This window comes from Rhipicephalus microplus, unplaced genomic scaffold (genome assembly GCF_043290135.1).
Source record: "Rhipicephalus microplus isolate Deutch F79 unplaced genomic scaffold, USDA_Rmic scaffold_12, whole genome shotgun sequence".
In the NCBI taxonomy this organism is placed as follows: domain Eukaryota; kingdom Metazoa; phylum Arthropoda; class Arachnida; order Ixodida; family Ixodidae; genus Rhipicephalus; species Rhipicephalus microplus.
Window position 1 is genome coordinate 10139958 of NW_027464585.1, and position 15203 is coordinate 10155160.

Here is a 15203-nt window from a genome sequence, read left to right on the forward strand (position 1 = left end):
TCGAACCTCCCACCTTTCGGTTAATAGCCCATCGCGCTAGCCAATTACGCCACGGAGACAGTCGTGCTCCACCCTCACCACCATCAGAACATATCTTCAAAGCTATCATCGCAAAGAAAAAAGCAACACACCACTCCCGGGAGGGCTCGAACCTCCAACCTTTCGGTTAACAGCCGATCGCGCTAGCCAATCGCGCTACGGAGACAGTCCCGCTCCACTGTCACCACCACCAGAACACATGTTCAAAGCTATCAGCGCAAAGAAAAAAGCAACACACCACTCCCGGGTGGGCTCGAACCTCCAACATTTCGGTTAACAGCCGATCGCTCTAGCCACTTCCGCATCGGAGACAGTCGTGCTCCATTCTCACCACCATCAGAACATTTCTTCAGAGCTATCAGCCCGATGGAAAAAAAGCGCCGCACCACCATCGGGTGGGCTCGTACCTCCAACCTTTCGGTTAACAGCCGATCGCGCTAGCCAATTGCACCACGGAGACAGTCGTGCTCCACTCTAACCACCATCAGGACATATCTTCAAAGCTATCAGTCCAAAGAAAAAAAGCGCCGCACCACCACCGGATGGGCTCGTACCTCCAACCTTTCGGTTAACAGCCGATGGTACTAGCCAATTGCGCCACGGAGACAGTCCTGCTCCACTCTCAACACCATCAGAACATATCTTCAAAGCTATCAGCCCAAAGAAAAAAAGCAACACACCACTCCCGGGAGGGCTCGAACCTCCAACCTTTCAGTTAACAGCCGATCACGCTAGCCAATTGCGCCACGGAGACAGTCATGCTCCACTCTCACCACCGTCGGAACATTTCTTCAGAGCTATCAGCCCAAACGAAAAAAAGCGCCGCACCACCACCTGGTGTGCTCGTACCTCGAACCTTTTGGTTAACAGCCGATCGCGCTAGCCAATTGCGCCACGGTGAGAGTCGTGCTCCACTCTCACCACCATCAGAACATATCTTCGAAGCTATCAGCCAAAAGAAAAAAAAGCAACATACCACTCCCAGGAGGGCTCGAACCTCCAACCTTTCGGTTAACAGCCCATCGCGCTAGCCAATTGCGCCACGGAGACAGTCGTGCTCCACTCTCACCACCATCACAACATATCTTCAAAGCTATCAGCGCAAAGAAAAAAAGGCACCACACCACCACCGCATGGGCTCGAACCTGCAACCTTTCGGTTACCAGCCGATCGCGCTAGCCGATTGCGCCACGGAGACAGTCCTGCTCCACTCTCACCACCATCAGAACATATCTTCAAAGCTATCAGCCCAAAGAAAAAAAAGCAACACACCACTCCCGGGAAGGCTCGAACCTCCAACCTTTCAGTTAACAGCCGATCGCGCTAGCCAATTGCGCCACGGAGACAGTCATGCTCCACTCTCACCACCGTCGGAACATTTCTTCAGAGCTATCAGCCCAAACGAAAAAAAGCGCCGCACCACCACCGCGTGGGCTCGAGCGTCCAACCTTTCGGTTAATAGCCCTTCGCGCTATCCAATTACGCCACGGAGACAGTCGTGCTCCACTCTCACCACCATCAGAAAATATGTTCAAAGCTATCAGCCCAAAGAAAAAAAAGCGCCGCACCACCACCGGGTGGGCTTGTACCTCCAACCTTTCGGTTAACAGCCGATCGCGCTAGCCAATTGCACCACGGAGACAGTCGTGCTCCACTCTAACCACCATCAGGACATATATTCAAAGCTATCAGTCCAAAAAAAAAAGCGCCGCACCACCACCAGGTGTGCTCGTACCTCCAACCTTTTGGTTAACAGCCGATCGCGCTATCCCATCGCGCCACGGAGACAGTCGTGCTCCACACTCACCAACATCGGAACATATCTTCAAAGCTATCAGCCCAAAGAAAAAGAAGCGCCGCACCTCCACCGGAAGGGCTCGTACCTGCAACCTTTCCGTTAACAGCCGATCGTGCTAGCCAATTGCGCCACGGAGACAGTCCTGCTCCACTCTGACCACCATCAGAACAAATCTTCAAAGCTATCAGCCCAAAATAAAAAAAAGCAACACACCACCACCATGTGGGCTCGTACCTCCAACCTTTCGGTAACAGCCGATCGCGCCAGCCAATTGCGCCACGGAGACAGTCCTGCTCCACTCTCAACACCATCATAACATAACTTCAAAGCTATCAGCCCAAAGAAAAAAAGCAACACACCACTCCTGGGAGGGCTCGTATCTACAACCTTTCCCTTAACAGCCGATCGCGCTAGCCAATTGCGCCACGGAGACAGTCCTGCTCCACTCTTACCACCGTCAGAACATTTCTTCAAAGCTCTCAGCCCAAAATAAAAAAAGCAACACACCACTCCCGGGAGGGCTCGAACCTCCAACCTTTCGGTTAACAGCCGATCGCGAGCCAATTACGCCACGGAGACAATCGTGCTCCACTCTCACCACCATCATAAGATAACTTCAAAGCTATCAGCCCAAAGAAAAACAGCAACACACCACTCCCGGGAGGGCTCGTATCTACAACCTTTCCCTTAACAGCCGATCGCGCTAGCCAATTGCGCCACAAAGACAGTCCTGCTCCACTCTTACCACCAACAGAACATATCTTCAAAGCTATCAGCCCAAAATAAAAAAAAGCAACACACCACTCCCGGGAGGGCTCGTACCTCCAAGCTTTCGTTTAACAGCCGATCGCTCTAGCCAATTGCGCCACGGAGACAGTCGTGCTCCACTCTCACCGCCATCTGAACATATCTTCAAAGCTATCAGCCCAAAGAAGAAAAAGCGCCGCACCACCACTGGGTGGGCTTGAACCTCCAACCTTTCGGTTAACAGCCAATCGCGCTAGTCGATTGCGCCACGGAGACAGTCCTGCTCCACTCTCACCACCATCAGAACATACCTTCAAAGCTATCAAAACAAAGAAAAAAAAGCAACACACCATTCCCGGGAGGGCTCGAACCTCCAACCTTTCACTTAACCGCCGATCGCATAGCCAATTGCGCCACTAAGACAGTCGTGCTCCGCTCTCACCACCGTCAGAACATTTCTTCAGAGCTATCAGCCCAAACAAAAAAAGCGCCAGAGCACCACCAGGTGTGCTCGTACCTCCAACCTTTTGGTTAACAGCCGATCGCGCTAGCCAATTGCGCCACGGTGAGAGTCGTGCTCCACTCTCACCACCATCAGAACATATCTTCAAAGCTATCAGCCAAAAGAAAAAAAAAGCAACATACCACTCCCAGGAGGGCTCGAACCTCAAGTTTTTAGGTTAACAGCCGATCGCGCTAGCCAAATGCGTCACGGAGACAGTCGTGCTCCACTCTCACCACCATCAGAACATTTCTTCAGAGCTATCAGCCCGAAGGAAAAAAAGCGCCGCACCACCATCGGGTGGGCTCGTACCTCCAACCTTTTGGTTAACAGCCGATCGCGCTATCCAATCGCGCCACGGAGACAGTCGTGCTCCACTCTCACCAATATCGGAACATATCTTCAAAGCTATCAGCCCAAAGAAAAAGAAGCGGCGCACCTCCACCGGAAGGGCTCGTACCTGCCACCTTTCCGTTAACAGCCGACCGTGCTAGCCAATTGCGCCACGGAGACAGTCCTGCTCCACTCTGACCACCATCAGAAGTAATCTTCAAAGCTATCAGCCCGAAATAAAACAAGCAACACACCATTCCCGGAAGGGCTCGAACCTCCAACCTTTCACTTAACAGCCGATCGCATAGCCAATTGCGCCACTAAGACAGTCGTGCTCCGCTCTCACCACCGTCAGAACATTTCTTCAGAGCTATCAGCCCAAACAAAAAAAGCGCCGCACCACCACCAGGTGTGCTCGTACCTCCAACCTTTCGGTTAACAGCCGATCGCGATAGCCAATTGCGCCACGGTGAGAGTCGTGCTCCACTCTCACCACCATCAGAACATATCTTCAAAGCTAACTGCCAAAAGAAAAAAAAACAACATACCACTCCCAGGAGGGCTCGAACCTCCAGTTTTTCAGTTAACAGCCGATCGCGCTAGCCACTTGCGTCACGGAGACAGTCGTGCTCCACTCTCACCACCATCAGAACATTTCTTCAGAGCTATCAGCCCGAAGGAAAAAAAGCGCCGCACCACCATCGGGTGGGCTCGTACCTCCAACCTTTTGGTTAACAGCCGATCGCGCTATCCAATCGCGCCACGGAGACAGTCGTGCTCCACACTCACCAACATCGGAACATATCTTCAAAGCTATCAGCCCAAAGAAAAAGAAGCGCCGCACCTCCACCGGAAGGGCTCGTACCTGCAACCTTTCCGTTAACAGCCGATCGTGCGAGCCAATTGCGCCACGGAGACAGTCCTGCTCCACTCTGACCGCCATCAGAACAAATCTTCAAAGCTATAAGCGCAAAAAAAAGCAACACACCACTCCCGGGAGGGCTCGAACCTCCAAACTTTTGGTTAACAGCCGATCGCGCTAGCCAATCGCGCTACGGAGACAGTCCCGCTCCACTGTCACCACCACCAGAACACATGTTCAAAGCTATCAGCGCAAAGAAAAAAGCAACACACCACTCCCGGGTGGGCTCGAACCTCCAACATTTCGGTTAACAGCCGATCGCGCTAGCCACTTCCGCATCGGAGACAGTCCGGCTCCATTCTGACCTGCGTCAGAACATTTCTTCAGAGCTATCAGCCCAAAGACAAAAAAGCGCCGCACCACCATCGGGTGGGCTCGAACCTCCAACGTTTCGATTAACAGCCAATCGCGCTAGCCAATTGCGCCACGGAGACAATCGTGCTCCACTCTCACCACCGTCAGAATATTTCTTCAGAGCTATCAGCCCAAAGAAAAAAAAGCCCCACACCACCACCGCATGGGCTCGAACCTCCAAACTTTCGGTTACCAGCCAATTGCGCTAGCCGATTGTGCCACGGAGACAGTCCTGCTCCAATCTCACCAACATCAGAACATATCTTCAAAGCTATCAGCCCAAAGAAAAAAAAGCAACACACCACGCCCTGGAGGGCTCGAACCTCCAACCTTTCAGTTAACAGCCGATCGCGCTAGCCAATTGCGCCACGGAGACAGTCATGCTCCACTCTCAACACCGTCAGAACATTTCTTCAGAGCTATCAACCCAAAAAAAAGCGCCGCAAAACCACTGGGTGGACTCGAGCGTCCAACCTTTCGGTTAATAGCCCATCGCGCTAGCCAATTACGCCACGGAGACAGTCGTGCTCCACTCTCACCACCATCAGAACATATCTTCAAAGCTATCAGCGCAAAGAAAAAAGCAACACACCACTCCGGGGAGGGCTCGAACCTCCAACCTTTCGGTTAACAGCCGATCGCGCTAGCCAATTGCGCCAACGAGACAGTCATGCTTCACTCTCACCACCGTCAGAACATTTCTTCAGAGCTATCAGCCCAAAGAAAAAAAAAGCGCCGCACCATCATCGGGTGGGCTCGAACCTCCAACCTTTCGGTTAACAGCCCATCGCGCTAGCCAATTGCGCCACGGAGACAGTCATGCTCCACTCTCACTACCGTCAGAACATTTCTTCAGAGCTATCAGCCCAAAGAAAAAAAAGCGCCGCACCACCACCGGGTGGGCTCGAACCTCCAACCTTTTGGTTAACAGCCGATCGCGCTAGCAAATTGCGCCACGGAGAGAGTCGTGCTCCTTTCTCACCACCAACAGAACATATCTTCAAAGCTATCAGACGAAAGAAAAAAAAGCGCCGCACCACCACCGGGTGGGCTCGAACCTTCAACCTTTCAGTTAACAGCCGATCGCGCTAGCCAATCGCGCTACGGAGACAGTCCCGCTCCACTCTCACCACCACCAGAACATATGTTCAAAGCTATCAGCGCAAAGAAAAAAGCAACACACCACTCCCGGGTGTTCTCGAACCTCCAACATTTCGGTTAACAGCCGATCGCGCTAGCCACTTCCGCATCGGAGACAGTCCGGCTCCACTCTCACCACCGTCAGAACATTTATTCAGAGCTATCAGCCCAAAGACAAAAAAGCGCCGCACCACCATCGGGTGGGCTCGAACCTCCAACGTTTCGGTTAACAGCCAATCGCGCTAGCCAATTGCGCCACGGAGACAGTCGTGCTCCACTGTCACCACCGTCAGAACATTTCTTCAGAGCTATGAGCCCAAAAAAAAAGCGCCGCACCACCACCGGGTGGGCTCGAACCTCCAACTTTTCAGTTAACAGCCGATCGCGCATGCCAATTGCGCCATGGAGACAGTCCTCTTCTACTCTCACCACCATCATAACATATCTTCAAAGCTATCAGCCCAAAGAAAAAAAAGCAACACACCACTCCTGGGAGTGCTCGAACCTCCAACCTTTCGGTTAACAGCCCATCGCACTAGCCAATTGCGCCACGGAGACAGTCGTGCTCCACTCTCAGCACCATCACAACATATCTTCAAAGCTATCAGCGCAAAGAAAAAAAGGCACCACACCACCACCGCATGGGCTCGAACCTGCAACCTTTCGGTTACCAGCCGATCGCGCTAGCCGATTGCGCCACGGAGACAGTCCTGCTCCACTCTCACCACCATCAGAACATATCTTCAAAGCTATCAGCCCAAAGAAAAAAAAGCAACACACCACCCCCGGGAGGGCTCGAACCTCCAACCTTTCAGTTAACAGCCGATCGCGCTAGCCAATTGCGCCACGGAGACAGTCATGCTCCACTCTCACCACCGTCGGAACATTTCTTCAGAGCTATCAGCCCAAACGAAAAAAAGCGCCGCACCTCCACCGCGTGGGCTCGAGCGTCCAACCTTTCGGTTAATAGCCCTTCGCGCTATCCAATTACGCCACGGAGACAGTCGTGCTCCACTCTCACCACCATCAGAAAATATGTTCAAAGCTATCAGCCAAAAGAAAAAAAAGCGCCGCACCACCACCGGGTGGGCTTGTACCTCCAACCTTTCGGTTAACAGCCGATCGCGCTAGCCAATTGCACCACGGAGACAGTCGTGCTCCACTCTAACCACCATCAGGACATATCTTCAAAGCTATCAGCCCGAAGGAAAAAAAGCGCCGCACCACCACCAGGTGTGCTCGTACCTCCAACTTTTTGGTTAACAGCCGATCGCGCTATCCAATCGCGCCACGGAGACAGTCGTGCTCCACACTCACCAACATCGGAACATATCTTCAAAGCTATCAGCCCAAAGAAAAAGAAGCGCCGCACCTCCCCCGGAAGGGCTCGTACCTGCAACTTTTCCGTTAACAGCCGATCGTGCTAGCCAATTGCGCCACGGAGACAGTCCTGCTCCACTCTGACCACCATCAGAACAAATCTTCAAAGCTATCAGCCCAAAATAAAAAAAGCAACACACTACCACCATGTGGGCTCGTACCTCCAACCTTTCGGTAACAGCCGATCGCGCCAGCCAATTGCGCCACGGAGACAGTCCTGCTCCACTCTCAACACCATCATAACATAACTTCAAAGCTATCAGCCCAAAGAAAAAAAGCAACACACCACTCCCGGGAGGGCTCGTATCTACAACCTTTCCCTTAACAGCCGATCGCGCTAGCCAATTGCGCCACGGAGACAGTCCTGCTCCACTCTTACCACCATCAGAACATATCTTCAAAGCTCTCAGCCCAAAATAAAAAAAGCAACACACCACTCCCGGGAGGGCTCGAACCTCCAACCTTTCGGTTAACAGCCGATCGCGAGCCAATTACGCCACGGAGACAATCGTGCTCCACTCTCACCACCATCATAAGATAACTTCAAAGCTATCAGCCCAAAGAAAAAAAGCAACACACCACTCCCGGGAGGGCTCGTATCTACAACCTTTCCCTTAACAGCCGATCGCGCTAGCCAATTGCGCCACGGAGACAGTCCTGCTCCACTCTTACCACCAACTGAACATATCTTCAAAGCTATCAGCCCAAAATAAAAAAAGCAACACACCACTCCCGGGAGGGCTCGTACCTCCAACCTTTCGTTTAACAGCCGATCGCTCTAGCCAATTGCGCCACGGAGACAGTCGTGCTCCACTCTCACCGCCATCTGAACATATCTTCAAAGCTATCAGCCCAAAGAAGAAAAAGCGCCGCACCACCACTGGGTGGGCTTGAACCTCCAACCTTTCGGTTAACAGCCAATCGCGCTAGTCGATTGCGCCACGGAGACAGTCCTGCTCCACTCTCACCACCATCAGAACATACCTTCAAAGCTATCAACACAAAGAAAAAAAAGCAACACACCATTCCCGGGAGGGCTCGAACCTCCAACCTTTCACTTAACCGCCGATCGCATAGCCAATTGCGCCACTAAGACAGTCGTGCTCCGTTCTCACCACCGTCAGAACATTTCTTCGGAGCTATCAGCCCAAACAAAAAAAGCGCCGCAGCACCACCAGGTGTGCTCGTACCTCCAACCTTTTGGTTAACAGCCGATCGCGCTAGCCAATTGCGCCACGGTGAGAGTCATGCTCCACTCTCACCACCATCAGAACATATCTTCAAAGCTATCAGCCAAAAGAAAAAAAAAGCAACATACCACTCCCAGGAGGGCTCGAACCTCCAGTTTTTCAGTTAACAGCCGATCGCGCTAGCCACTTGCGTCACGGAGACAGTCGTGCTCCACTCTCACCACCATCAGAACATTTCTTCAGAGCTATCAGCCCGAAGGAAAAAAAGCGCCGCACCACCACCAGGTGTGCTCGTACCTCGAACCTTTTGGTTAACAGCCGATCGCGCTAGCCAATTGCGCCACGGTGAGAGTCGTGCTCCACTCTCACCACCATCAGAACATATCTTCAAAGCTATCAGCCAAAAGAAAAAAAAGCAACATACCACTCCCAGGAGGGCTCGAACCTCCAGTTTTTCAGTTAACAGCCGATCGCGCTAGCCAATTGCGTCACGGAGACAGTCGTGCTCCACTCTCACCACCATCAGAAAATTTCTTCAGAGCTATCAGCCCGAAGGAAAAAAAGCGCCGCACCACCACCAGGTGTGCTCGTACCTCCAACCTTTTGGTCAACAGCCGATCGCGCTAGCCAATTGCGCCACGGTGAGAGTCGTGCTCCACTCTCACCACCATCAGAACATATTTTCAAAGCTATCAGCTAAAAGAAAAAAAAAGCAACATACCACTCCCAGGAGGGCTCGAACCTCCAGTTTTTCAGTTAACAGCCGATCGCGCTAGCCAATTGCGTCACGGAGACAGTCGTGCTCCACTCTCACCACCATCAGAACATTTCTTCACAGCTATCAGCCCGATGGAAAAAAAGCGCCGCACCACCATCGGGTGGGCTCGTACCTCCAACCTTTTGGTTAACAGCCGATCGCGCTATCCAATCGCGCCACGGAGACAGTCGTGCTCCACACTCACCAACATCGGAACATATCTTCAAAGCTATCAGCCCAAAATAAAAAAAGCAACACACCACTCCCAGGAGGGCTCGAACCTCAAACCTTTCGGTTAACAGCCGATCGAGCTAGCCAATTGCGCCACGGAGACAGTCGTGCTCCACTCTCACCACCATCAGAACATATCTTCAAAGCTATCAGCCGAAAGAAAAAAAAGCACCCCACCAACATCATGTGGGCTCGTACCTCCAACCTTTCGGTAACAGCCGATCGCGCCAGCCAATTGCGCCACGGAGACAGTCCTGCTCCACTCTCAACACCATCATAACATAACTTCAAAGCTATCAGCCCAAAGAAAAAAAGCAACACACCAATCCCGGGAGGGCTCGTATCTACAACCTTTCCCTTAACAGCCGATCGCGCTAGCCAATTGCGCCACGGAGACAGTCCTGCTCCACTCTTACCACCATCAGAACATATCTTCAAAGCTATCAGCCCAAAATAAAAAAAGCAACACACCACTCCCGGGAGGGCTCGAACCTCCAACCTTTCGGTTAACAGCCGATCGCGCTAGCCAATTACGCCACGGAGACAATCGTGCTCCACTCTCACCACCATCAGAACATATCTTCAATGCTATCAGCCGAAAGAAAAAAAAAAGCGCCGCACTATCACCGGGTGGGCTCGTACCTCCAACCTTTCGGTTAACAGCCGATCGCGGTAGCCAATTGCGCCACGGAGACTGTCCTGCTCCACTCTCACCACCATCAGAACATATCTTCAAAGCTCTCAGCTCAAAGAAAAAAAAGCAACACACCACTCCCAGAAGGGCTCGAACATCCAACCTTTCAGTTACCAACCGATCGAATAGCCAAATGCGCCACGGAGACAGTCGTGCTCCACTCTCAACACCATCAGAACATATCTTCAAACTATCAGCCCAAAGAAAAAAAAGCAACACACCACTCCCGGGAGGGCTCGAACCTTCAATTTTTCAGTTAACAGCCAATCGCACAGCCAATTGCGCCACGGAGACAGTCGTGCTCCACTCTCACCACCGTCAGAACATATCTTCACAGCTATCAGCCTAAAGAAAAAAAAGCGCCTCACCTCCACCGGGTGGGCTAATACTTCCAACCTTTCGGTTAACATCCTATCGCGGTAGCTAATTGCGCCACGGAGACAGTCCTGCTCCACTCTCACCACCATCAGAACATATCTTCAAAGCTATCAGCCCAAAGAAAAAAAGCAACACACCACTCCCGGGAGGGCTCGAACATCCAACCTTTAAGTTAACAGCCGATCGAATAGCCAATTGCGCCACGGAGACAGTCGTGCTCCACTCTCACCACCATCAGAAAATATGTTCAAAGCTATCAGCCCAAGAAAAAAAAGCGCCGCACCACCACCGGGTGGGCTTGTACCTCCAACCTTTCAGTTAACAGCCGATCGCGCTAGCCAATTGCACCACGGAGACAGTCGTGCTCCACTCTCACCACCATCAGGACATATCTTCAAAGCTATCAGTCCAAAGAAAAAAAGCGCCGCACCACCACCGGATGGGCTCGTACCTCCAACCTTTCGGTTAACAGCCGATGGTACTAGCCAATTGCGCCACGGAGACAGTCCTGCTCCACTCTCAACACCATCAGAACATATCTTCAAAGCTATCAGCCCAAAGAAAAAAAAGCAACACACCACTCCCGGGAGGGCTCGAACCTCCAACGTTTCGGTTAACAGCCGATCGCAAAGCCAATTGCGCCACGGAGACAGTCGTGCTCTACTCTTACTGCGTCAGAACATTTCTTCAGAGCTATCAGCCCAAAGAAAAAAAGTGCCGCACCACCACCGGGTGGGCTCGTACCTCCAACTTTTCGTTTAACAGCCGATCGCTCTAGCCAATTGCGCCACGGAGACAGTCGTGCTCCACTCTCACCGCCATCTGAACATATCTTCAAAGCTATCAGCCCAAAGAAGAAAAAGCGCCGCACCACCACTGGGTGGGCTTGAACCTCCAACCTTTCGGTTAACAGCCAATCGCGCTAGTCGATTGCGCCACGGAGACAGTCCTGCTCCACTCTCACCACCATCAGAACATACCTTCAAAGCTATCAGCACAAAGAAAAAAAAGCAACACACTATTCCCGGGAGGGCTCGAACCTCCAACCTTTCACTTAACAGCCGATCGCATAGCCAATTTCGCCACTAAGACAGTCGTGCTCCGCTCTCACCACCGTCAGAACATTTCTTCAGAGCTATCAGCCCAAACAAAAAAAGCGCCGCACCACCACCAGGTGTGCTCGTACCTCCAACCTTTTGGTTAACAGCCGATCGCGCTAGCCAATTGCGCCACGGTGAGAGTCGTGCTCCACTTTCCCCACCATCAGAACATATCTTCAAAGCTATCAGCCAAAAGAAAAAAAAGCGCCGCACCACCACAGGGTGGGCTCGTACCTCCAACCTTTCGGTTAACAGCCTATCGCGGTAGCCAATTGCGCCACGGAGACAGTCCTGCTCCACTCTCACCACCATCAGAACATATCTTCAAAGCTATCAGCCCAAAGAAAAAAAAGCAACACACCTATCCCGGGAGGGCTCGAACATCCAACCATTCAGTTAACAGCCGATAGAATAGCCAATTGCGCCACGGAGACAGTCGTGCTCCACTCTCACCACCATCAGAACATATCTTCAAAGCTATCAGCCCAAAGAAAAAAAAGCACCGCACCACTACCGGGTGGGCTCGAACCTCCAACCTTTCGGTTAAAGGCTGATCGCGCTAGCCAATTGCGCCACAGAGACAGTCGTGCTCCACTCTCACCATCGTCAGAACATTCCTTCAGAGCTATCAGCCCAAACAAAAAAAGCGCCGCACCACCACCAGGTGTGCTCGTACCTCCAACCTTTTGGTCAACAGCCGATCGCGCTAGCCAATTGCGCCACGGTGAGAGTCGTGCTCCACTCTCACCACCATCAGAACATATTTTCAAAGCTATCAGCCAAAAGAAAAAAAAAGCAACACACCAATCCCGGGAGGGCTCGTATCTACAACCTTTCCCTTAACAGCCGATCGCGCTAGCCAATTGCGCCACGGAGACAGTCCTGCTCCACTCTTACCACCATCAGAACATATCTTCAAAGCTATCAGCCCAAAATAAAAAAAGCAACACACCACTCCCGGGAGGGCTCGAACCTCCAACCTTTCGGTTAACAGCCGATCGCGCTAGCCAATTACGCCACGGAGACAATCGTGCTCCACTCTCACCACCATCAGAACATATCTTCAATGCTATCAGCCGAAAGAAAAAAAAAAGCGCCGCACTATCACCGGGTGGGCTCGTACCTCCAACCTTTCGGTTAACAGCCGATCGCGGTAGCCAATTGCGCCACGGAGACTGTCCTGCTCCACTCTCACCACCATCAGAACATATCTTCAAAGCTCTCAGCTCAAAGAAAAAAAAGCAACACACCACTCCCAGAAGGGCTCGAACATCCAACCTTTCAGTTACCAACCGATCGAATAGCCAAATGCGCCACGGAGACAGTCGTGCTCCACTCTCAACACCATCAGAACATATCTTCAAACTATCAGCCCAAAGAAAAAAAAGCAACACACCACTCCCGGGAGGGCTCGAACCTTCAATTTTTCAGTTAACAGCCAATCGCACAGCCAATTGCGCCACGGAGACAGTCGTGCTCCACTCTCACCACCGTCAGAACATATCTTCACAGCTATCAGCCTAAAGAAAAAAAAGCGCCTCACCTCCACCGGGTGGGCTAATACTTCCAACCTTTCGGTTAACATCCTATCGCGGTAGCTAATTGCGCCACGGAGACAGTCCTGCTCCACTCTCACCACCATCAGAACATATCTTCAAAGCTATCAGCCCAAAGAAAAAAAGCAACACACCACTCCCGGGAGGGCTCGAACATCCAACCTTTAAGTTAACAGCCGATCGAATAGCCAATTGCGCCACGGAGACAGTCGTGCTCCACTCTCACCACCATCAGAAAATATGTTCAAAGCTATCAGCCCAAGAAAAAAAAGCGCCGCACCACCACCGGGTGGGCTTGTACCTCCAACCTTTCAGTTAACAGCCGATCGCGCTAGCCAATTGCACCACGGAGACAGTCGTGCTCCACTCTCACCACCATCAGGACATATCTTCAAAGCTATCAGTCCAAAGAAAAAAAGCGCCGCACCACCACCGGATGGGCTCGTACCTCCAACCTTTCGGTTAACAGCCGATGGTACTAGCCAATTGCGCCACGGAGACAGTCCTGCTCCACTCTCAACACCATCAGAACATATCTTCAAAGCTATCAGCCCAAAGAAAAAAAAGCAACACACCACTCCCGGGAGGGCTCGAACCTCCAACGTTTCGGTTAACAGCCGATCGCAAAGCCAATTGCACCACGGAGACAGTCGTGCTCTACTCTTACCAGCGTCAGAACATTTCTTCAGAGCTATCAGCCCAAAGAAAAAAAGTGCCGCACCACCACCGGGTGGGCTCGTACCTCCAACTTTTCGTTTAACAGCCGATCGCTCTAGCCAATTGCGCCACGGAGACAGTCGTGCTCCACTCTCACCGCCATCTGAACATATCTTCAAAGCTATCAGCCCAAAGAAGAAAAAGCGCCGCACCACCACTGGGTGGGCTTGAACCTCCAACCTTTCGGTTAACAGCCAATCGCGCTAGTCGATTGCGCCACGGAGACAGTCCTGCTCCACTCTCACCACCATCAGAACATACCTTCAAAGCTATCAGCACAAAGAAAAAAAAGCAACACACCATTCCCGGGAGGGCTCGAACCTCCAACCTTTCACTTAACAGCCGATCGCATAGCCAATTGCGCCACTAAGACAGTCGTGCTCCGCTCTCACCACCGTCAGAACATTTCTTCAGAGCTATCAGCCCAAACAAAAAAAGCGCCGCACCACCACCAGGTGTGCTCGTACCTCCAACCTTTTGGTTAACAGCCGATCGCGCTAGCCAATTGCGCCACGGTGAGAGTCGTGCTCCACTTTCCCCACCATCAGAACATATCTTCAAAGCTATCAGCCAAAAGAAAAAAAAGCGCCGCACCACCACAGGGTGGGCTCGTACCTCCAACCTTTCGGTTAACAGCCTATCGCGGTAGCCAATTGCGCCACGGAGACAGTCCTGCTCCACTCTCACCACCATCAGAACATATCTTCAAAGCTATCAGCCCAAAGAAAAAAAAGCAACACACCTATCCCGGGAGGGCTCGAACATCCAACCATTCAGTTAACAGCCGATAGAATAGCCAATTGCGCCACGGAGACAGTCGTGCTCCACTCTCACCACCATCAGAACATATCTTCAAAGCTATCAGCCCAAAGAAAAAAAGCACCGCACCACTACCGGGTGGGCTCGAACCTCCAACCTTTCGGTTAAAGGCTGATCGCGCTAGCCAATTGCGCCACAGAGACAGTCGTGCTCCACTCTCACCATCGTCAGAACATTCCTTCAGAGCTATCAGCCCAAACAAAAAAAGCGCCGCACCACCACCAGGTGTGCTCGTACCTCCAACCTTTTGGTCAACAGCCGATCGCGCTAGCCAATTGCGCCACGGTGAGAGTCGTGCTCCACTCTCACCACCATCAGAACATATTTTCAAAGCTATCAGCCAAAAGAAAAAAAAAGCAACATACCACTCCCAGGAGGGCTCGAACCTCCAGTTTTTCAGTTAACAGCCGATCGCGCTAGCCAATTGCGTCACGGAGACAGTCGTGCTCCACTCTCACCACCATCAGAACATTTCTTCAGAGCTATCAGCCCGATGGAAAAAAAGCGCCGCACCACCATCGGGTGGGCTCGTACCTCCAACCTTTT